This window comes from Salminus brasiliensis, chromosome 22 (assembly GCF_030463535.1).
Source record: "Salminus brasiliensis chromosome 22, fSalBra1.hap2, whole genome shotgun sequence".
Taxonomy (NCBI): Eukaryota; Metazoa; Chordata; class Actinopteri; order Characiformes; family Bryconidae; genus Salminus; species Salminus brasiliensis.
In genome coordinates this window covers 13,994,069-14,018,926 of record NC_132899.1, presented here as the reverse complement: position 1 = coordinate 14,018,926, position 24,858 = coordinate 13,994,069, and the positions used below count along the sequence as shown (strand labels likewise).

Here is a 24,858-nt window from a genome sequence, read left to right as displayed (position 1 = left end):
GAGCAAGTGTGTGGGGTATCCTGTAATTGACTGCCATCTTGTCCAGGGGGAATTCCTGCCTTGTGCCCAATGATTTTGGGTAGGCTGTAGAGAAGTATTGCCAATAGAATAGGACTCTCTTGGGAGGTAAAACATAAACCTATTGAAACCATACCTAATGCCAATTGTGGGCTAGAGGGGTATAAAGCCCCCAGCATAGAGTTGTGGAGCAGTGTAACTGAGTTCTTTGGAATGATGGTGCTCCATCCAATGCTTCTCGGATGAGTTGGGGAGTTGGAGATGAGGTGGGGTTGTGATCATCTAACATCCTGACCTCACTAACGCACTTGTCACTGAATACAGCCAAATCCTCAGAGCAATGCTACACAATCTAGTAGAAAGCCTTCCCTGGACAGTAGAGACAGTTACTCCAACAAATTCTAAATTTTTTTTTAATACCCTTGATTTTAGAAGAAATGTCCCAATACTTTTGTCCATGTAGGATTCTATAATATGTAAAGACAGGACAAGACAAGGTCTCCACATCATCATGCATTAAACACATGCAGTAAGCGCACATGCCCGAAACGGTGGGCAGCCATCGCTGCAACGCCCAGGGAGCAGGAAGGGTAGAGGGCCTTGCTCAGGGGCCCCAACAGTGGCAGCTTGCCGAGCTGGATATTGATGTCTTGTGCTCCAGAAATTCCACACTAGCCATCCAGTGTGCATGGTGTATCAAGGGATGGCAGGCCATAGACGAATGGAGGAAGCATTATAAGCAGCTCACTGAAAAACAGCAGCATCGAATTATCTGCTGCATGATTTAGTGACAGTTATGGCAACAGGGTGTGTAGGGTTTTGATGAGTGGAACAGAAAACTACATTTAAAAGTAGTTCAAACAAGAAGAAGCATTAAGAACTGTTAAAGTTAGAAACGGAAGTTCACTGGATATGGGATAGTAAGTAATGCGAGAGTAAGTGGTGAGAGTATGTGTGTGTATGTTGTGTTTCCAAACAGAAAGTGTCTCACACCCACTACTAAATTTTTCCCACCCGTAGCTTTAGCAGCACTGCTGTGTGTGTGATTCTGTAAGCGGGGCTCCAGTCACGGTCTCAGGAGGGGGTCTCTCTCTTTCTCTCTCTACACCAAACATGCGTTTCTGCTTCATCTGTCAAAGAGGTCTTCAGTAAGAGAGAGAGAGAGAGAGAGAAAGAAAAGTGGGGAGAGAGAAGCCCACCCACGGTGATAGCGGCCAACAGTTTCTGTTTTATGATTTATTAACTTCTGCTTTATTTATTCAGGCAATAGCCCTTTGTGCTTGTCGACCTTTCTTCAAACTTTTATGGGGTCAAAATGCATGTACAATACATATACGCATCACGAAAAGAAGAGCTTTGCTGGAGTGTTATGAAGAGGGAACCAAGGCAAACGGTGCTGGTGTTTTCTCTGTAAAAGTGAGGTCCATTATGAAGATCTGTTTCTATTTGTATCCCTATCTAACTAGCAAGTATGTCATGAGCAGAAAGGCCAAAATATCTACTTATAATAATATGTAATTAATCTATAGAGAAATTACCACTTTTGTAGATCTTAAAAAAAAGATCTATGCAGACTCTCCACTGGTGTTCCACAAGTCTCAGTGCTGGGTCCTCTTCTGTTTTCATGCTACACTCACTCTCTTGGTAAAGTAATATCCTCTTGTGGCAACCACTGCTGAGCTGATGATTCTCAACTCATCCTTTCACAGTTTTGCTCATTCATCTTCTTATTTGTCTCGTCCTGCAATCATTGGGCGCAAGGCAGGAATACCCCCTGGACAAGTATTGCAAAATACCACACGCACCCATTTACTCATACCTTGGGGGCAATTTGGCATTCTACTACCAAGGTGGGAGGAAACTGCAGTACCTGAAGAAAACCCACATGGACACTGGTAGAACACACCAAACTCCTTTCAGCTGGAGACTGAAGTGAGGATAAAACCTAAAATCCCAGGCCCCTTGCTGTGCAGCACACATACTACCGTGGGGCCCATGATTTTATTTTTCCTTTTTTCTCTTTCCTAGTTTTGGAACTGATTTTTATGTCTATATTCTGCTGCACACAGTTTCTGAAATATTACAGAAGAATGTGAACATTGCAAGAATGCTGGCAACAATACATATCCAGATTCTCATGGTCTTAACATGCACTAACACACCTGCAATTCATTCAGAAATGCATCATTTAAGGCAAAGCCATAAACCTCCAAACTGGGTATTTGGAGGCTCCAGGGAAGGGTGAAAGTTGGACTGCATTACACTGTCAATGTTGCGGACCATGGCCTGAAATGAGCTGGGACAGAAAGGCTTCAGGACGGCTTTGGTATCATGCTAGGTGCTAGGCGCCATTGACAACCCTATTGCTCTAAATTGGAGCAACAGAAGAAGGGAGGAGATGGGGTGGTGGTGCGTGTGAAATTGCTATTCATGGAAGTTAAAAAGAGTAAAGAGAATTCCTTACTCTGGTGAATAGGTGGAGTTGAGGGTGTGGTCCTTTTCCTTAATCAAGTTATTTTATAATTCCACTCATTATCTCTTTTTAACGCTCAAACATTCTGTATACCCCCGTTTGTCCTACGAGTTAAAAAGTGACCCATCTATTTACTGTGACGATCTATTTACTGTGGTTCTTGATTTTAGCTTGATTGGATGTATGGTTTCTGAGACAGTTGTGTAGAACTGCCCCTGCCCCCGTTTAGTGTATGTCTGCTAGGCTTGACATGCCATGTCAGAAACATCTGCTGGACAAACCTAAGCATTCAAAAGTCATAGCTATTGGAGTATTGAATTTGGCTCTGATCCAGAGGGATTCATTTGCATTTGGCTGCCATATTGTTTCCAAATGTCAACATTTTCAGACTATTGTGAGTTTTTTGATAATATGTGAGGATTGGTCAAAAAGCCTAGGACTAGTTTATGGTTTCATGGAAGCTTTCATTGAAGTATGAATCAAACTGATGTCTCACTTTGTCTAAAAAATCAATTTCAATATGAAAAACATGGTGGTGGGTCATTTGTGACCCTTAACACAACACAATGCTTGGTTTTATTACATGCTTGAATCTGATATTTAATGTGATGATTAGCACTAATTCAGGAAACATCAAGAAATCTAATGAGAAGATGTTTGGAATAATAAAATAAAATCTCAGTAGTTATTTTAAGAGTTAAAAACAGTTATTTATTTATTTATTTATATTGTAAAGTTACCCTTTTAGAAAATTCAGACCATGAAGCATATGATGTTAGACTGTAAGAAAGGGATGAATGCTTCTGCTAAGGAATAAGGAATATGACTGAGCTTTAGGAAGGAGATTGGTGGTGCAGAAACTTCATCATGTGATAAGAAAGAAGATATGGACATTTATAGAATGTTATTTTGGGTGGAGACTCAAGCATGCTTCCAAAACTAATGTTATTTCAGAGCTCAATTTTGTTACCAGTAACAGTATATACTGTATATACTGCGTATATGAAGACTGGGCACAAACTCCTATCTTGCAAACACAGTAGATGCAGGTGGTGAAGCTGAGGGAGAAGAAGAGTGTGGAAGAACGAGACTAGGTTGACAGCAAATAGACTCTCATGCAGGAGGTGTCTTGTTCTGTTTTGGTAGAAGCTGTAGGGGTCAATTACTCTGAGACACTGCAATGAATATTCTCTAGACAGCATGAGTGTGAGGCCTGTGGAGAAGACAGTGAGTTAACCTGCTGTACCTGACGGCTGTCTCGTTAACATGCCTTCCCTTCTACATGCATGCATGTGCACAACACTTACACACACACACACACACACACACACACACACACACACACACTTTCAGGATGTTAGCTTGCACTGCGTTCTCTCTCTCGCTCTCTCATTTGATCTGAGTGGAGTATTTACCTCACCAGATTTAAATGCAGATCAGCAGCTAGCAAATAGCTTTTATTGTGGGGGATTTCTTTTCTTCCAATTTTCTCATCAGTCTAATCAGTTCCAATTCCAGCCCACTAGTAAGACCTCCCCCAACAGTGCTACCAGAGCTGAAAGAGTGAAGGTCAGCACATGTTTTCTCAAGTCAGCCCACTGCATCTTTCCAAACTGCTGCTAACGCAGTGCATTTGGACATCTTAGAGAAAAGGTGCTATCTGCCAGTTCTGTTACATCAGCTAATAGGCGCCTGCACTGGCTAGCATTGTGCTTGAGTGATGACAGAGATGGAGGGCCACAGAGAGAGAGTGAGGCCAATGATGCTCTTTGGGACTCTTGGTCATGGATAACATCACTGCGGCATCACTGGGCATCAAACCAGCAACCTCCCAAAGATAGCGTCAAAGTTTAGACAGTTGTGCCACTTAGGAGCCCCCAAGAAACAAGCCTGGTATCAAGAGGAATTTGTACATATGACAAAGACCATTTCAGGATTTGTGCAATTTGTCAATATTAGATATTGACATGAACCTACACCTCAACCTAAACTTAACCTTTCTTCTTCGAGTACATGACAGGCTGGTTTGTGTGTATTTGGCAACAGCACCACCAGTAGACAGGAGCTCTATGTAAATCTTAAAATATGCATGCATGCATGCATTATATCTGTCTTGGCTTCTCTGAAGTAAAGATTGAAGGGTATACATATTTAGTCATACTGAAATGAATGTGGTTAAGAGGCTTCCATTGACTTTGGGATTCTACCAATACAGTTTATTAGAGTGTAAAGTAGAGATGTGAAACATATTGAACACATTTATCTGTGGGTATTATGCATCATTAAAACACTTCAGGAGGCAAATGTAGTCAGTGCTTAGTTCCATGTCTTTTCTATTTGATTGTGAGTCAGAGTTTTGTCTTTATTTTTATTTTGACTTTTCTGTTCGAATTGTGTACAGAGAAAATTGGCCCTAATGAGGAATCCTCATGGTGAGTTTCGGCTGTAGGCCTGTAGCATGACTAATTCTTGTCAAGTAGGAAAGACTCCTTTTGTCCAGTGCTAATTATCCAGCTAACAAAGGGTACAGTTGATTCAGTGTACAAACAGTGCACCTACTGCCATGTGCCTAGATGAACATTAATGTAGGCCTACAGGGTAAGTTTACAGTCTCAACTCCCTGCATACTGACAACAGTATTTCTGGCATTTTCAGTATCTGAGTGAAAGGTTTAAACAGTCAAAAACACTTAAAAATAAATTGCATTTGCATATTGATGCACCATAATTACAGTTATGATGTTCAGTCACGGAAGAAAAAGTGCTTGCTGACACAGTAGCCAAACCTGATCATGAATTTAATCAGTGTTCTTAGGTGCTAGGTGAACACATGCTGTAGAGATATAGCCATATAGTCTGAGCTCTTTTAAGCAATTACTCTGGTGTAATCTTACTCTGTTGACCATTGAGCCAAATCAGATATGATGTGCACCACAAAGTCGTTTTTTAGCCAATACTGATTCCGCACGTCTATACATTTTTAAGCTTGACGGCAAGGCGGCATACTTAATTTCCTTTTACCCAGTCCAGGGGCGAAACACAGGCTAGATAATGTCTTTAAGTAAGCTTCTTGATATTCCAAGCACTCGGCTGGCAGCGGATAGTACTCATTCGTCAAAGCTGTCAAGTTCAAGCGGCAAACGCTCGTACAGGTTCATCCCGAGAGCACACACCATCTAAAACACCATTTAAAAGCCTCTTAGAACGGACATACAACCTTAAACCAACTTTCCAGGAAATTGCTGCTCAACTTAATGGATCCCAGCAGATCATAATGAGTAGTGAAACAGAAAAAAATGGAAGTAGAGGGAAAAAACATAGATAAACACGAGAGGACGTTAATGGTCGGCAGAATGAGAAGTCAATGGGAGCTTTTCCCATTTCTCTCCACTGGGCCACTGCGGGTCCATTTATTTCCCGGTGGACTATAACTAATGTGCAATCAGGGGGCCATGCAAGAGAGGCTCAATGAATAATGCACTTAATGATGTTTGCGCTCTGAAATGACGCAGATACAGTGAATTTGCTGTCCGCACCCAGGGGGTCAAATTATGTGCTCCCATCATGCAGAACTCCTAATCCAGTTTACCGCAAGCAGTATGAAAAGTGAGCAACACTTTATTAAGGAAAACTGTTACTGAACCTTAAAGAGACAATGGATAGCTACATACTCCAAAATGTATACTTTAAGTGCCTGAGTAATGTCTCATTATTTCTCTGTGGGCCTTAATTTCACTCTCTTACTTCATGTGAAGTATCAGAAAGGCTTAATCCTTGAACAGCGAAAATGGGGATTTTTAGTCTTTGCAGTTTTCCTGACATCTCAGTCAGTCACAGTTAGGGCTGTACATTAATGACAATGCTAACCAGTCTACAACTGTAAATCCCGGTTATCAAAACATCACACGATGTCTAACATCTGTTCAAAACTGTCAATCCATCTGGGACATGTTCTGAGTATCCATGGACATTTAAAATGAGAGTACTGCTATTTTTTGGTATTTGCTGTTTTTCTTCCTGGGCTCCCCCTACAGTTGGGGAGTGTAACCACTGCTGTAAATACAGATCTTGATTCGAAAAACCCTTATGACAGTAGACAGCTGAGGAAAAGGAAGCATGTGGACTGACATGGTAGAGTCATACAGGGTTTTTGAGGATTTTATAGGAATTTTACGTTACACAGTTCTTACAAGAGGTCTCGTGCAGCTTCACCAGTTACATAGTGAAGTAGCAGCATTCTGGGCTCGAAGCAGCAATGACAAAGACATTATTCTCCCTAATATCAGCTGGTGTCCCATTAAGATGATTCTGAAACTGTCATTTTAAGGATAAAAGTGCTACATAATGTTTAGTTTTTTTGGTGATATAATACGTGTGTAATGTTTATAACAACACAAATTCAATATCCAGAACATTCCCTCATCAACTGACTTGCCTTTTCAATGTCATAAAAACTGGGTCATTTAGGTGACTATGGGGGCCATATTTTCATTTACATGATTTTAACATTGCTTTAACAACCAAATGTTCACTGAGAACACATCTCTTTTGCACCACTTGGGAGCTCCAGCCCTTTCTTTTGTTTTTAATAAATGAGGTTTGATGCGCCATGACCTTTTTAATATGCTTTCCTGTCATAGAAGCCCACATGCATCAGTAATTTTATGACAGAAATGATTGACAATACAGCTCTGCAGGCCTTGCAATCAACATACACTAACCACATTAACATTATAGCAGCTGAATCCTTTTTAAAGAACCAACCAGGCCTTTAAAGACTTGTCTTTATATATATTCAGACTGTGTTACAGTTCAATCAGTAGATTTGTGGCCAAAAAGATCAACAACAGGCATTTGGACGAGTCTTTTTGTTTGACTCTTGAAGAAATAGCAAGGAACAAGAACTATAGTCTGAATATTTCCATAATTTCCCGATGAATAATTTTCTCTCTGGTGCAACATGAAGTCAAAAGACATTGTATTTTCTCATTCCCTCAAAAAAAAAGTGTGGAGCTGAGTGATAGACACCGCAGCGTAATGCGGTTTAACATTCTGAGTTAAATTCCTCACAGCACTTTGTTTGAGGCTCTGCTCTTTGCATGCAAATTATTGTGCCTTTGGGTATTTTTGTAACAGTCATGCTGAACAGTATGAATATGATTTCAGTATAGGACTGAAATGGTCCCTGGTACAGCTTTGATTTACAAATGTTGCCCGGCGTGGGACATTCCATGGCTGTTTGGTAAATTGTGGTGTTTTTAAACTGCAAGTCTGGCAAAAGCATCTCTGTGATCTACTGTATGAACATGCTTCATAGCTTAAAACACTGTTGTATGTGGTAACAAGCAGCTTAACTGCGTTTTTATTATTTATTAAGTCAGATAAAGGTAAATACACTATATGGACAAAAGTATTAGGACACCTGCTCTTTCATTAATTCTTTCAAAATCAAGGGTTTTCAGGGGTTCATTTTTATCAGCTCCAGAGTCCTATTCTATTAGCAATACTTCTCAACAGGGACTCCACAAGCTCTGTGTTAACCACTTGAAATGACTAAATGCATTCATTAGAAGGGTGTCCACAAACATTTGGACATATAGTGTCCATATGTCCATATGTATGTATATGTACATATAGTATCTTAACTGGAGCAAAACAAAGTGAAATTATACTTAACATCAACAAAGGCCGCATGTTTTCATCAATCCCAAAATAACATACATCTCAAAAAAACAAGGTGACATGGTTTTTCCGTCAGAATATACATGACTCACAAAAGGCAAAAGAGGAGACACCCCCTCATGGTTAAGCACCCTGTCAGAAATAGGTCGGGCCTAGTATTACATATTTGAATGGAGGTAGAAAACTGAACACAGACAGCATAGGGGAAACTCTTACATAGACAAACATTTGTCATGGAGGGGCCATTTACTGTTAAAATGGCATTACGTGAGAATTGCCACATATGTTCCTGGGCTCCCCCTACAGTCGAGAAGCTCACACTTTGAGCCACCCCTAATGGACACACTTTACACATGCATTTGAGAGATACAGAACCGTCAGACAGAAAGTGAAAGAAGCATGTGGACTGATGCAGAAGACTGATATTACAAGATTTTGCACAAATATGGCTTGAAAAGGATAGCAGCATGCCGGGCCTAGAGTGGCAATGACAGAGTTGTCATTCTCTCTATTACAGGTCAGTGGAACTTGATTTTGAAGCTGCTATTTTAAGGTAAAAATGCTACACAATGTTGCTTTGAAAAGCCAGATAAAGCTGATGAGCACATACACAGGACTGTACATGGACATTCTTTTATACAGCTAATGTAAACAACTGGGTTTAAACCATTTTCTCTTATGGACTAAGGAGTTGGACGATTGTATGCATGTAAATGTTTTTACTGACCAAATCAGCAGTGATCCTATGGTGTTCTCTTTCTACTGATGGATGAAGTACAGGAAAGTTCATAAAATGCGTGTCAGCAGATGAGCATTTATACGTTTAGCAAATGTTATGCACAATTATAAGTCATCTTTCCATCCGCTACAGTTATGTGAAGAATCATTAGATGACGTAGGCTACCATAATTAGGGGCGGCATCAAAACAATCAGAACTGAGAGATTCAGATCAGCCATTGTTTTTAGCAGAATCTTCTTTTACAGCCGTTTGCAGTCTTTTCATGAATGTGTTGCTAGTAGTTCAGAGACGCTCAGCAGGACGAGTAGCTCTTATAAGGGCTGAAATCTCTGTGCCACCTTGCTGACATCCATCATTTATCTGGGAGCGCAAATGCACCAGACAGTTCTGGGAGAGTATAGCGCAAAGTCATTTTTCAGACAAGCTTTGATATCATGATCACCAGCATCCGTATGGCCGGTAGTTTCTTCATACACCAGCCACCCATGCCACGTGATGAGAATGATATGAGCTTAGAGCTTGATACATCATTGTTTCAATCACTCCTTTTTACAGGTTGGCTTTAGTGAACCTTTTCACCTCATGCTAATGTAAAAATCTGGTTGTATGATACATTTATTTTACATTCAGTCCCCCCTAATGATCTATTATTATGGACCTAATTATCTATATAGTCACTGTCATGAAAAAAAAATGTTTCACTATTTTCCTTTGAAAACTTGATGATGTGGTAGGTGTACCTGGTAAAACGGCCAATGACTTAAGGCCATTGCAAACAGAAGGTTTACCAAATAAACGGCAGCTTTGTATTTCATGATTTTGTAGGCTACTGGCATCAATTACTGCAGTTAGGTTGTAGGAGGAACACTGAGGCGTGATTGAATACATACACACACAGCCCTAAGGCATTAATACATTACAAATGGGGTTCAAAGTTCTCAACTCAGAAGAGGCCAACACATCACTGCTGGCTCTGTTACTAGACACATCAGAGGAGTCGTGACTCCTCCAGTTTTGGGCGGTATTTGGGATTATGCAATTGGAAAACAGAGATTTTCTGTGCTTGGGGAAGACTATCTATTTTTCCTCTGGTGGTGAATTGTGGCACCACGTTATACAATCCGCTGTCTGCTTTAATCTGCATCTTTGTGTGTTTGTGTGTGTGAGGGTACAGTGTTTAACTGTACTTGACACTGCTGAGCCCAGCTTTGAAAAACTCTAACTCAAATTCCCAGAGGTAGAGAGGAGGGTCAGAGGTAATTAACCTTAAAACATGTTTCACTGTCGCATTGCTCACGGGTCATTATGGTCTCAACTTAATACTGTTTGGAGTTAATAGAGCCGTTTTGCACTGCCCTGTCATCCAGCTTAGGGGAAAAAACCTTCAATGTAAGTCAAAGTAAAAATAATTTATTCCAGGTAATTTTATAGCATTTTTAGTGGTCCATTCATTATGAAATACATATAAATATGCATAATTGCCAGATTCAAGTTATGTCCAAAAATAACAATGGCAAAAATGGACATAGCTCAATAGTAATGATAAATGTAGCGACATTTCTTAAAATTACTGTTTTATAATGTGTTCAATATCTCATAATCCTGTCTGATTCATCTCCCTGACCAATCAGCTCCCAGCTCCTTTACAACACTCGACAGTCAGATCACTTGTGTGCAGTATGCAGTGTGTGTAGTCCTGGTACACACTCTGGACTAATTTCTGTTGTTGATGGTCTCTTATTAACTGGATCTCTACTATACATTTGTATATATAGTACAAGTTTTTGAGGTCAGGAGAATTGCTCTGAGATATGCAGCACAGTTGTGGGCAGTTGGGCGGATATTTCAATACAAACAATACGTTTGTACTTTGTCTAACTTGCAATGTAAGGAGTAAAACAAATATGATTTATCTTGGAAATGTAATTAAGTAAAAGTACAAGTGCTTAATTTTAATAATATAGTAAGTCAGTAAAGTGCACAGTTAGGTGGAGTAACCGCTCACAATCAGTCAAGAATCTTTTAGTTCCTCAGTAAAATCCCACATAACCAAATCAAAGCACCCCTTCATTATCAGAAGCAGTGAGTAAATGGTCATTACTGTATGTATGAGATTAAATATGTCAGATATTACATGCTTGCATGTTGGAAGCTCATCAATAACAGTAACAACCACAGTTTGCGATTGTTTCCAAGCTAACTGGAACATTTGGAAGTGAAAACTATCCAAGCATCTAAACCTAATAAGTTAAAGTGATGGATTTTATTTATACACCTGGTGGACTTAGTGCTTTTTAGATGTTTTAGGTGCTGTATTGAGTATCTAAGTTTGTGCTAGTGTAATATGACAGCACTTAAAGTGTATTTGACCTATATTTAACACACACACACACACACACACACACACACACACACACAGATACACAGGAAGATCAGCATCTGGTCACATGTGGCTCACATGTTTGAGTCAGTTTAAGATAAGCTGTATCTGAAGGTTTTGGCCTGAGGAGGGTGTGTTTGTTCTCTCTCCCTCTCCCTCTCTTTATCTCTCTATAATCTGTCGCTCTCTCCTTTGCTCCCTCCACCTATCCACTCCTGCTCCCTCTCTCCTTCTCTCTGCCCTTTTCTGTCTCTCTCTCGCTCTCTCTCTTTCTCTTCCTTCCTCCCTCTTCCATAATGCATATAAAGAGTAGTGTGGTTAATCAGGCGCATGCATTGCCCAGATAAACCTGCCAGTCATGAGCAGTGAATGCCATCAGAAAACAGACAAAAAACAAACACACTCACACACACACACACGTAATGGTTGCTGCAAGTGTGTACCCAATGTTTGTACCTGTGTCTCTGACAGTGTTGTTTACACTTGGGTTGGCATTGCGGTGCATTTGCCTTTTCTCCTCTCGTATGATAAAACTGCAGTGAGCAGACAGCGAAAATGCAGGTCTAGATTTCAAACTCTCATTTTCTCTCCCAAGCCGTGTTCCTTCACCATCTCTCCTCCCTTCTACCAAAAAGCAAAGTGAACTAGGAGGAGAAATTGAATATGTGTGATGGAATTAATACGTCCGTAATTTACCGGCCTGTTTAGCATCCTCTGAAAGAGTCATTTGTGAAGGCTGGATATTTCTTTATTGTTTCTGCACTAATTACTGGTACTGAGTTATTAAAGACGATTTCCTTGATGGGAAATATGGAAGTGTGGCATCTAAATACATGTATAAATAGATGTGCATGATGCAAGTGTTTATATAATCATTTTGTGTTTGCTTCCTTATTTATTTTCTTAATGATTACTTCAGCATCTTATTATCTGTAGTTAATTCCCTGAACTGCAGCCTTACTGCACAGAGCTGAGGATTTATGGGTCTACACCTGGCATTAACATTTTGGTGATCGGATCACGTTCAGATTTCACTTTTGAAATGTCAGGTGTGAAACCCCCCTGAAGACTTATCAGATTATGATTGGGTGACTTAAACCACATTGGGAGGTGGTCATGAGATGGATCTCATGCACATATCAGGCAAGCCCAAATACGCATGCTGAAAAAAAACATTAATACAAGCAATTTCTGAAGTGGGTCTTGGAGCTTCTTTACCAGTAGATGAGAACATTATTACAGAGCTTGTTCCCTTGCAGGTTAAACAGTCTGACAAAAAAAGAGCCGTTACAGGAGTGCGAGAACCGTCTATAGTTCCATCCTGTTGTAGAACCCCTGCCCTTCCTCTAAACTGTCCACAGTCTCCTGGAGCAGGTCAATTTTGATGAGAAGAGGTTAAACTGAAATGATGTAGGTGTTGGTTGCTTTTTACACAGGAAAGTAAAATCAGATCTCATCTGGTCACACTGGGGACGCATAGTGTCAAGCAGGGTTCTGCATGATAGGAGTAAGATAGCAGGAATGCTAACAGGCACAGCAGCCGGGTTCTGCAGGGTTGTGGAGGGAAAGCCATGATGCTAACAGCTGGGATCTGCAGGGTTGGAGTGGGTTAGCTGTAATGCTAACAGCCGGGCTCAGCGCAGGCAGGAAATGGGGAGAAGTGGCAATTACAGAGAGAGGCCAGCGCTCTTTTACCTGGAGATAATGGCACAGACCCAAAGAATATGGACTGAAAACGCTTGTGAAGTCGGTGCCTCCTTATCTATGAACTGCGTCGTTGTACTTGTCTGCTCTCTGGGAGGTGGCAGGTGCGACTGAAAGGAAAGACGTGGCTAATTATGAAGCATTTTGGACTGAGATGCTGGTGCTCTATTGCGACATCAAGTGGCAGAAAGGATCTCATAGTGCAGCTTTAAACCTTTAAGCCAGCTTGTTCACTTGAATACATCTTGTTTACAAATATGATTTTTTAGCAATCCAAAAGTTTGGACTACGTCAGTTCCCGGTTAATATACACATAATAAAGATGCTACAGTGTGTTCTTTGAGCGAAGCTGTTAACGAACCACTTTTTCTTAAAGGTTTTTCACGTTCACACATCGCTTTTACACATGAAATTCATTTCTAGATTTGTTACATTATTTGTTTACACACACAGCTTTGAGAAATCATGCAATTATAGAAGACATTGTAAAAATAGCTAGTGTTATGCCATGACATTGTGCTGTACTTTATTTTAGCAGTGCTTCGTTGTTGTTTACAGTGTATTAGCTTTAAATACTGCGCAGCAATTTTCTCCCATCTTGGGAGTACACAGCTCTGCACAATACAGTGGCTTTCCTGTCCTTAATTGTCTCAATTATGTGGGCAAGAGCTGGAAAATACAGTCATTGCTAAAACATGCACTGCTTTACTCGAAATGGTCACTAAAAACTGCTTTAGAAATGAGGACTGTGGATTGGCAACACATTAGCGTTGGATTTGGCCTTGACACACACACACATTAGCTTGCTGTGTACCATTGTCCATAGTCAGTTACCATTCCCCATATACAGTAAGTCTGACATATGAAAGGAGCGTGATTGGTGCATTTCAGGTGAATGCTGACAGAATCCAGTTATGTACTCACTTATAAAAATGCTTAGTGGGGTAATTGGTGAGACTTAGACTTCTATTTAGCTCAAATCAGAAGACATAAGTGTAGAGTACAGTTTCTTGATAAAGCCTCTCATTTGCAAATGCACTCCTCTTTTAAAACACATCAACAATATTTATTATATTCTTTCATAACAATCAGGCAGAGTCTCATACATAAACATAAATATCACGCGCCTCCTTCTGGTTCTCTGCCGTGTCAGCTGTCAAAGTTCAAAGCCTTTGAAACATTTGCCTCCGTCTCTTTGAAGTAATTTGAATACAGCTAGCTCTGTGGAAAATGAAATATAATAGGACAGAATATGGCTACGTTTGCACAACAAAGATGAAACAATGGTACAGTACACAAAGCCCATTTATTATTAGAATAAAAATGAGGCCAGGTTATTTATATATCTCAGTTTAACTAAGTGATGGAGGATGAGGAACCTTAAAAATGGTGATGGAGATGTTTTGGTGTGTCACTGCTATTCAAGATGGAACCATGCCACTGTGTCTTTTTCTGATATTGAAACTTCATGTTGATTTAAATATCATCAAGTCCTAAATATCAACTGATATTGATACCAGTGTTTTCATCTTTAAAAATCATCTTTCAAATTAAATCATCTTATTTGGCCAATTGGCCTAATGGCAAGCCCTAAACTAGAGTGTACCCCAAGAGATTTATACATTTTTACATGATTTACAAGGAGCTACCTGTACATATTTTACAATTCACGAAGAGATCCTGTTACAGCTGGTGTTGTTTTGCTAAGGAATTGAGAAAACGGCGACATTCTGATTACTCTGTTATGGACCTTCTCCAAAAGGAATAAACTGATAAACGGAAACCCCTGCAGACATGGTATGTTTTTACATGCTACAATGGTTAAAGTTAGGGTTAGGGTTACAGTAAGGGTTAGGTTAAGTTTAAGTTTAGGTTATGGTAAGGTGAGGGGTTAGGGTAAATTCAGTTTATATTTAAGGTTGGGGTTGGGTTAAATGGTTAAATTAAGTTAAGTTTTGGTTAGGGTAAAGTTAAAGTCAAGTTTAGGTTATGGTAATGGTAAGGTTAGGGTTTTGGTTAGCGGAAAGGTAAAGTCAAGTTTAGGTTATGGTAATGGTAAGGTTAAGGTTTTGGTTAGGGTAAAGGTAAGGTTAAGGTTTTGGTTAGGGTAAAGGTAAAGTCAAGTTTGGGTTATGGTAATGGTAAGGTTATGGTTTTGGTTAGGTTAAAGGTAAGGTTAAGTTTAGGTTATGGTAAGGTTAAGGTTTTGGTTAGGGTGAAGGTAAAGTCAAGTTTAGGTTTTGGTAATGGTAAGATTAAGGTTTTGGTTAGGGTAAAGGTAAGGTTAAGTTTAGGTTATGGTAATGGTAAGGTTAAGGTTTTGGTTTGGGTAAAGGTAAGTTTACGTTTAGGTTATGGTTATGGTAAGGTTAAGTTTAGGTTATGGTTAGGGTAATGGTTAGAGTAAGGTAAAGTTTAGGTTATAGTTAGGGTAAATTAGCAAACAGTAGTTATCCTGATCTTTTTCTAAATAAATAAAAAAAAAAACTTTGAACACAAGTATATAAGGATATTAGATTTAATATGTTCAAGATTAGTGGACTAGAACCTAGATTTAAAATAAAATAGGGGGTTTACATAAAATGTGTACATTTTAGCTGGATTGTATTAATTCACAGCCCTTGCGTATTTGGGAGAATTCGTTGTTTATAGGAAGTTAAACTGAAATGATGTAGGTGTTGATGTGTTTTTTACACAGGAAAGTAAAATCGGATCTCATCTGGTCACACTGGGGATGCATAGTGTCGAGCAGGGTTCTGCATGATAGGATGCATGAAGCTTTTCCAGAAATCGGTAAAAAGGCAATTTTCAAGTTATCATGAACTCAAACAGCAAAGATTTCGACTGTATTACACTATTAAACCGAGCAGAGGGCCCATGCATGAACACACACACACACAGAGCCGCTGTTTAACCCTTCTAAGCCCTTCTAACCCTAACTAAGCCCCTCGTTGGAGGCCTGGTTTGTCGCTAGCGTGTCCCTTCTCTCTTAAGAGCAAAACAAACGGTTATACAAAAATTCTCACTCACTGCGTGGCTGAACTCTCTCTCACTCTCTCTCTCTGATGGAGGCTCTCACTCTCTGCGCCTCTCTCCCTTGGTGGCAGCGCAGAGGAGCTCGGGGTAGTTCGGAGCATTTTGGGGAAGTTCGGAAAAGTTCGAGGTAGCTAACGGTTCAGTCTCCTGCGATGCCAGTGGCAGTCTGGGCTTACCGGTCACCCGAACCGCTAACTGCTTACTGTTGAGTGTCAGGCGAGGTCCTGAGCTGGGTCTGATATATGGCCTGCATCACTGCAAGGCCTGTCACCAGCCTGGACTGAGCTAGTGAGCAGTTCACCGAGAGTCTTTCTGACACAAGTGTTTAGTCAACATTACCGTCACTTCTCTCATTTAACTGCACATTATTATGTGATATCGAGCTGATAACACAGCTGCTCTCACAGCTCCCACTCCGGCTGCTGCTCCCCTCCAAACAACCTCGAGCTCTCCTCTTTCTTCTCGCTCGTTAATGTTTTCCCCTCATTTCTACTCTCCACTCCCCCTCACCTGTACCGCCCCTAATCACTGGCAAGCTACTGGCAGTGAGATCAACGCTATAAAACTAAATAAATTAGAGAGGGGGAAAAAAAACAGTTAACTGAACTAAACACACATGAACTTTTTAAATGAACAAACTCAGTTATTTAGCAGGGCTATCCACATAGGGTTATGGTTAGGGTAAGGTTATGTTTAGGTTAGGGCGAGGGTTGGGTTATGGTTAAGTTTAAGATTGGTTTAAGATTAGGTTGGGGTAAGGGTTAAGTTAAGTTTAGGTTTACATTTAGGTTATGGTTAAGGTTATGGTAATGGTTAGATTAGGGTTAGAGTTGAGGTTAAGGTTAGGTTTAGATTTAAGTTTAAGTTAAGTTTAGGTTAGGGTAATGGTAAGGTTAAGTTTAAGTTATGGTTAAAGTTAATTTAGGGTTAGGGTAATGGTAAGGTTAAGTTTAAGTTATGGTTAAAGTTAATTTAGGGTTAGGGTAATGGTAAGGTTAAGTTTAGGTTTAAGTTTGGTTAAGGTTAGGGTAATGGTAAGGTTAAGTTTAGATTAGGGTAATGGTAAGGTTAAGTTTAGGTTTAAGTTTAAGTTGGGTTAAGGTTAGGGTAATGGTAAGGTTAAGTTTAGGTTAGGGTAATGGTAAGGTTAAGTTTAGGTTTAAGTTTAAGTTTGGTTAAGGTTAGGGTAATGGTAAGGTTAAGTTTAGGTTAGGGTAATGGTAAGGTTAAGTTTAGGTTTAAGTTTAAGTTTGGTTAAGGTTAGGGTAATGGTTAGGGTAAGTTTAGGTTATGGTTATGGTTATGGTTAGGGTAGAGGTAATGGTAAGGTTAAGGTTACGTTTAAGTTTGGTTAAGGGGTCTGAGGGGTTTGGTTAAGGGGTCCTGGAGGAGTAGTACACTGTACACCTTCAGTTGGCCACAGACCCGAACGACCTGAGGTATCTGTGCCATGTATGACTAAACAAAATGCCTCCACAGGCGCCTCCATGCCGGGGGAAAAAATCCTTTTCCACAGAATATGACGGAATATTTACCCACATCAATTTGCATGGGATTAATATAACCTGAGGTTATTTTTGCAGCTCGTTTTGCAGAATCTTCACTGACACATAAGCAAAAATGACATGACAGACATGACCCTTCCGGACGGGAACTGAGAATCTCTGTGATTAAAATGTATTCGGATAGGGCTTTACAATTTGAAATAAAGTTTAAAATATTTAAAATAAAACAGTTACAATATGTATTATAGCTACTCGAATGTTTGGGCTAATTCTCTCAGTTTACTACCTAATTTAACTATCGCCATTTCCCAACTGCTAACTAAGTCTCTCCATCACCCACTCCTAACAGCACCGAAAAATGCTGTCTAGCGCATGCTTCCTCCAAGTGAAGCACCACCGCATTTTGTGTAATGCTGTTGACGCAATGTCATTAAGCAGCTCAACACACCTGGAGGAGAGCACTAGCTGCCAGTTCTGTTGCATCGTCTAACAGACACCGCTCTGGCTATCATCATGCTGAGCGATGAGAGAGTAGGAAGACCATCCTACCCACCCAGAGAGAGGCGAATTATTAAATCTTGAACTCACAGCCATGGATGACTGTGGGATCACATGTGCAATCTCTCAGCGATGTGGCATGTGGCTCCTGGACCGCTGCTTATCACATTAACTACCTAATTCACTTTATGTTATGATGAGCTACACGCAGTTTCAGTCTAGATTGGTTATAAAATTGAATCAAACATTTCATGCTCCTAAAATCTAATGCAGCATTTTCTACTGATACTGGCTGATGCAGAAACAGATCAGCACCATCTCTACCAGCACGGCTTGACTAATTACTGCATCACAAGTTTGTAATGAACATGAATGATTTAACATGAGTTTGTTAATTAATTAACATGAGTCTGAATAAACATTTGAATGGGTAAATGTACACTCTTGCCCACTAGCCAACACTTCACATTTCACATCCACTCTATAAACTTTCACAACTCACGCTACCCCCCCTGGCTTGGTCTCACGTGCACACACACACACTAACTCACTCTCCCCGGCCTTCTGTTTTCTATGCAGAGCAGAGTCTGTTTGTTTTCCCATTCTGGTGTGTTTGTGTGTGTTTGCAGCCCAGATGGGGAACCACAGCTGCCATTCCCCAGTGCGTGTGTATGTGTGTTCATGGTGCCTGAGGAGCAGGTCCTGATGCCTAATATATGCCAGCACACACTTGGCCTGTGGGAAGGGATAAGAGGGAGACATTTTTTTCTGTAATTCACCCCAATAGTGTTAGGGGTTGTGTGCGGGGTTTGTCATGTGGAGAGAGAGCGAGAGAGAGAGAGGCTTCTGCTCATGCCTGTCCTCAGTACTGGCTGATGTTGTTCATGCTCTCTGGGTCAAAACTCCTGCTTAGAAATGCCTGTTCCATTCATCCGTCTTTTCAGGTCCCAGTGGTGTGAACTGCTCAGTGTGAGGCTACTTTACCTAATGAATTTCACAGAGAATAAAAAAAAACAGTGACTGACTGTCAAAGAAATTGAGGGGATTGAAAATGGTTCAGGTAATGATGTGTGGCCCATAATTAAACTATCCGTGCTCCACCCACAATCATTTTCGTTCACAGACACTGAATTTTTTTTTCGCCCACGGGAAAAGTCACCAGTACAATCCTCTGAATCGGCAGGAGATGAAGAAACAACATTTTCCCGTCATTTAAGGCTGAGGTGCCTTTGAGCAAGGTACCTTATGGCCCTCCAGACGCTAAGGTGCCTTCCCGCTGCTTCGGCTGTGTGTTCTCATCCCCAATAATAATTCTAAAGGTTTACAGGTTAAAAAGCGCTGTTCAATAGCTGTACGGCTGTAAGGCATCTCCACCTACATAAAGTTTGTTTATTTACTGTATGTGCACATTGCCCAGCACCATAGACATCCAGTCTACATCCAGTACTGGGAAGGGACAGCTGTATTAACTGGTTACTTTCCTAAGCTCAACATCAATTGAGAGATATTTTGAGAGATATTTTGTAAAGTAAGCACTGCATGCCTTGTATTTGTTTTACTGACTAATCTCTAAGACCCTCAGTAAATGATTCGGTTCATCTAAATCCTACAGCAAAAACTACTGTGGAGCTAGTTAGTTTACTGGATATTGTAGTGCCACAGGGTTCTATTTTAGGGGCTATTCATAAATAAGTGATTTTAAAAGATTGTTTTTAACCAGACATGACTAAATCTGATTTTTTATTAGGGGCGGTTCTATGGTAAGGAGCCTATGATAAACTGAACCGAAGCAGGCGAACGTTATTTGAGCTGAACGGTGCAAAAAAGGGAGGGGAGGCGTTAACTCAAAGTCAAATGTTTGAAGAAGAAACTAACTAGGGGCGATCCGGGTTGCAGTCTGTCTCATAGGATGCAGATCTGTCACCAGAGAAGAGGGTTGGGATATCAGCATCAGCAGAGGCAGGTCTTAGTCTCCTTGGAGTGAAAGAGAAACTGACAAAAAGGGAGATGTGGTTTTGTTTACTTTCTCCAACCACAGTGCTGAAACAGGAAGATTTGGAATCTCGGAGAGCATTGGCGCCCAGGAGAACGACCCTCTGTGGCTGGGGAGCCGGCTGTCTGCCACAGAACCACTGACAGCAAAAAAATAAAAAAATAAACCTGCTCTTATTCTGATTCGATCACAGAGTGACTTGATGTTAGTGGCTTCCAAAATAGTCCTGCTAACTCAAATCCAACACAGGTGAAAGTGCAAGAATCTAACAAGTGTAAGGACCAACAATGGGCCTCACTCACCAATATCTTTCTAAAAGGTTCTTAGATTAAACATCTAAAAAAAAAGTCTCAATCAGTGTCATGATGTGTTTATAAACCACAGAATTGTTTAAAGCTCTACTTCTTTTTTAAACAAGAAAATGTTGAGGAATGTCAAACCGCATAAGTGGGTTCTAAAGAGAATTTTCTTTAGAACCCACTATAGTGTTTAGTGTATAAAGCCTATTTTTCTTTGACAGGCAACAATGCATTCATGCAGAAGAGTATAGATTACAGGCTGATAGCCCCTTTAATATGTATGGATGATTTATCATAGTTTACCCAGCCGATCCAAACACACCTGCAACACTAATGTTATTAGTACTTAACACACGCTAAATGTATTTTGTGCTACCAGTTCCAATAAAGCTGAATGAGAGGTATTGTAAAGAAATGATTATTTTTATAATAATAGGATAACAGGATAATGTTTTAATAACAAGACAAAAAACAGAAACCAAACAAGCACAAAGTTTAGCAAATAAAGAACACAATACAAGACATGAACAGGTTAAATCACCAAACCATGAACTGGCATGCACACAACCATGCACACAACATGCACAAGACCAGGCCAGGGACGACTAAAACAAAGGCGTACTTATACTGAAACTAACAAGAGACTCACGAGGAACACCTGGGACTAACAAGGGGGCGTGGCTACAAAGGAGACAGTAATGGACAGGCGTGGCTAGGGCAGACAAGACACAAACAGAGCCATGTGCTTGGGAGCACATGGCAAAACCAAACAAAGGGCGGAAATGACAACAGGGGCAGGCATGACACACATATACGCTGCATTACTGCACATCAACACAGTTACTGGCTGAAAGTTAATAAAAGTATGTTATATATTTTACTGATATTTAAAATACATACAATTTTAAATCAAGTAGATTCAGTGTCTCACTCTTTTCAGTGCATTCATCTGTGGTGTTTTGTTCTCCAAAATGACCCATTTAGAGAACGTGTTGGGAACAGGAATACCTCTTGCCGTTGTTTGTTTTACTATCAGGCATCAACCTGAAGAGTCTGGGTTCCTCCTAAGCTTTCCTCCTCCAGATCCAAGGGAGTTATTCTATGCCACTGCAGTCATTGGCTTGCTCACTTGAGGCTCAGGCCTGGATCTCTGCGAAGCTGCTTTGTGACAACATCCGTTGTAAAAAGTGCTTTATAAATAAACTTGAGAATGGATACACGCAGCATGTGAGCCTTTTTTTTATTGAAGTTATTAGTAGTATAGGCTGTGCTGGTAGAACCATTGTTAAAAACAGATTTATGCTCCTCTAACCGAGTGTAAATGAGCACATGGTGTCAACATACTGTTATTCCATTATCATTTTTCTTCTCTTCAATCCCCTCTTTGAAGCTGGCATCCAAAACGCCTCTAATCTGTGGCCTTGATTCCAGCCAGGCATGGTTAAGGCTAAGTAGAAGCTATGAAGGGAGGGGAGGTCTCAAACACGCTCATAAGAAGCCTTTGAAGCTCGGCTGAAATGCACTTTTGAATACAGCTCCCTCCAAAAATACATTTCAGACCATTTTTATTTATTTATTTATTATTATTATTTTTATTTTTCTCTGCTCTGCTATTCCATTCTCATTTTTCCAGGCTTTTGCTTTTATGTAGCAGAAACTTCAGATGAAGGCCTGGTGTCTGACATCAGGCTGGGATCAGTGGAAGAGTTGCAGTGGACTGAGAGAAGTTTTCAGAGTTGGTTGTGTCTCCTTGTCTTTCTGCGGCTGATGCGCATTCACCCTCAGGCTCCGTGTTTGGCAGAGTGTGGCTCCTCGGCTTCAGCTGTGAGTTTTGAAAGAAAGAATCATCTCTGGGTGTTTTGGGGGGTTTCACTGACTAGACATAAATTCTAAGCTTTTTCAGACGAGATTTGAGATAAGAAGAGTGAGTTGAACAAGATTTGGCAGTTTGAGGAGATGTAATGACTTAATCAGCATTTCCAGAGCAAGGCTTCATACCATCTCTGGTCATACTGCGCAAATCCACAAACATACACAAACACATACAATTCATTATTGATTATTTACTTATTAATTACTTTTCTACTTTTTTTTCACTACACTACATTTTAAAAGGTGTTACTTCTCCTTTCACACTGTACTACATAACTGGATTACATTTTTACAAAGTCATATAAGGACAAAAGTATTGGGACACCTGCTCAGTCAAAATGATTTAACAATAAAAAGAATTTATCTTGCTTTTGTTGGAGTAACTGTCTCTACTGACCAGAGAAGGCCTTGTAATAAATTTAGCTTGCATTGCTTTGAGAATTTGATTATTTTTTTGAACATTAGAAACCTTTATTAATGAATTGATGCTTGTTTGACTTAAAATCTAACCATATATAGGAAGAAAAAAAAACCTGTTTCGACTTGTTAGGTTTTTTTTCTAAACTATTTTAACTGACTGAACCAAATAGTAGAAGAAAATAAACTGACCAGTGGCTGATTAAAGTAACAAGGCCATCCATACCATTCGGTGCAGAAACTACTGTTTTTGTTTGGTGGGCTTTTATAAACTTATAGAGTTTTCTTGCTTAAATAAAAATAAATGGAAGTGACATCATACCACTTCCTGTTTTGTGCTATATACACCCAGTACAAGGATGTTGGGTGTTTCTAATGAGATTAAGAGCTGCTGGACTTGGATTAGTAGTGTTGTGCTTTAGTTCTTGTACAACTTATCCCTTTTTCTTTGTATTTCCTCTTATCACTGAATACATTTGCATGTTTTATTTTTCTTGTGGAGTACTGGGAGCCAATAAACACCCCCATCGTGCACCTAACCAGAATATGTCTATGTGTCTTTTCCGACACACCATCACGCAGTAGAACAGAAAAAAAAGAAAAGGACATGTTAAGGAAAAGAGATGAAAGAATGGTTTACTACAATCCATTACATTCTTAAGTCATTATCGAGTTGTGCACAGGCTGTAAGGCTGTTAAGACTGAATGCATGGGACAGTTAGTGTTGCATGGGCATGTTAAGGAAATGCAGCTTACCACAACCAAGTCTAAATTTTATAAAAACCTATGATCTTCATTTGTCCACAGATCATGTAACCACTCATGCCTTCCTGAGCTTTACATTCTCATATTACATGTGCTTAGTATTGCTATAGTGTCTACTTCTTATACCATGAGCTGTTAAGCTGACAATGATAACATCTCCATAGGGATTGGGGTTCTAAACAGCTGCTTTTGTAGGGTTTTCTAAATTCCCAAAGTGTGTTTGTTTAGCCAAACTAAATCTGTTCATGCAACATAGGCTGCCTATAACATGACCTTATTTTAATTTTGTAGGAAATTAGCCAACAGGACATTTTATGTAAAGTACACTATCAGGAGGTCTGACGAAATGCCCACACACAAGTATCTCAACGAAGTTCTCTAAATTCTTCAATCATCACTCTCCACACTGCAGCAATTACTAGCACCATGAGTTTCCTCACATCTCTGTGTGTATAACTACAGCTACATCTTCAGGATGCAAACTGTTATACCTGCTGTTATTTGTTATTCTTATTAGTTTTTTGTAACAATCCTACAATGCACCGTAAAATATAATGTACAAACGATGTACCTCAGACGTGGAATACCCATAATTTATTTGGTTGCTCGGTTTGAAAATTTGCTTGCAGCTTCTCTGAGGAAAACCGAAGCTCAGATTGTTGATGCAAACAGCAATGAGCTCTCGCACACATGACGAGTCTGAAATCGCTCACTACCTTGTGGAATTCTCTCCACAATAGTGCTCTATATAGTGATCTAGATTTTCGCATGTAGGGGATAGTGAACAGAGCACAGCTTCGGCTCTATATTTAATATTTCTACATCACAGAACAACTCCAAATACTCAATAAATGCATTCTTTGGCACCTTTTAGATTGTAAATACAGGCGGCAAACAGACGCTTAGTTTTTTAGGAACCCTTCAGACATTGCTGTAATTAATACAGTTCTTTTTTCCAAACATTAGTCTGTATGTGTTCTGAGAAAATGTGCATGATACTGCTTTACCCATGTATTGCAATAATACTATTTAGCTCTTTGCACATGCAGAACATGCAAAAAAAAAAAAAAAAAGAAAAATCCAAAACACACACACAATCAGACTCACCACAACACAGCATAATGGCATTCAGCAATCCAGCTGCAGACCCATGGTGATGCGTTGAAGTCAGACACTTGAGATTCTCATCAATCATTCTGCAGCAGTAATCAGGCGGAGAGATGATGAAAAATGCGCCTGTCACACCAACATGTCTCACCGACAGGAAGTGGAGGTGCACTCTGGGAAACGACTGTATCCAGTGACTTCCCTCCTCGGAGTGGAACTGGCAAAGGGACAGACCTTATTAAGTGCTGTTTTGGGGTTTCAGTATTCAGTGTGTATTTACTTCCCTTCAGTCAGACCCAGTTCAGAGGTGCAGGATTAAGCCTAAAGCCGTGCTGTGGGCTGAGAGTCACAGCTAATAACAGCAGTTTTA

General features: G+C 40.1%; 1 protein-coding gene across 1 annotated transcript in view; it reads right to left on the bottom strand.

Moving 5' to 3' along the window:
- Positions 1-13,856, bottom strand: part of kif5bb (kinesin family member 5B, b) — a 171,945-nt gene extending 158,089 nt beyond the window's left edge. The window contains exon 1 of the mRNA XM_072666651.1: positions 13,853-13,856. The gene's annotated coding sequence lies outside the window, so the exon portion shown is untranslated. The remainder of the gene's footprint in view (positions 1-13,852) is intronic.
- Positions 13,857-24,858: the final 11,002 nt, after the last annotated feature.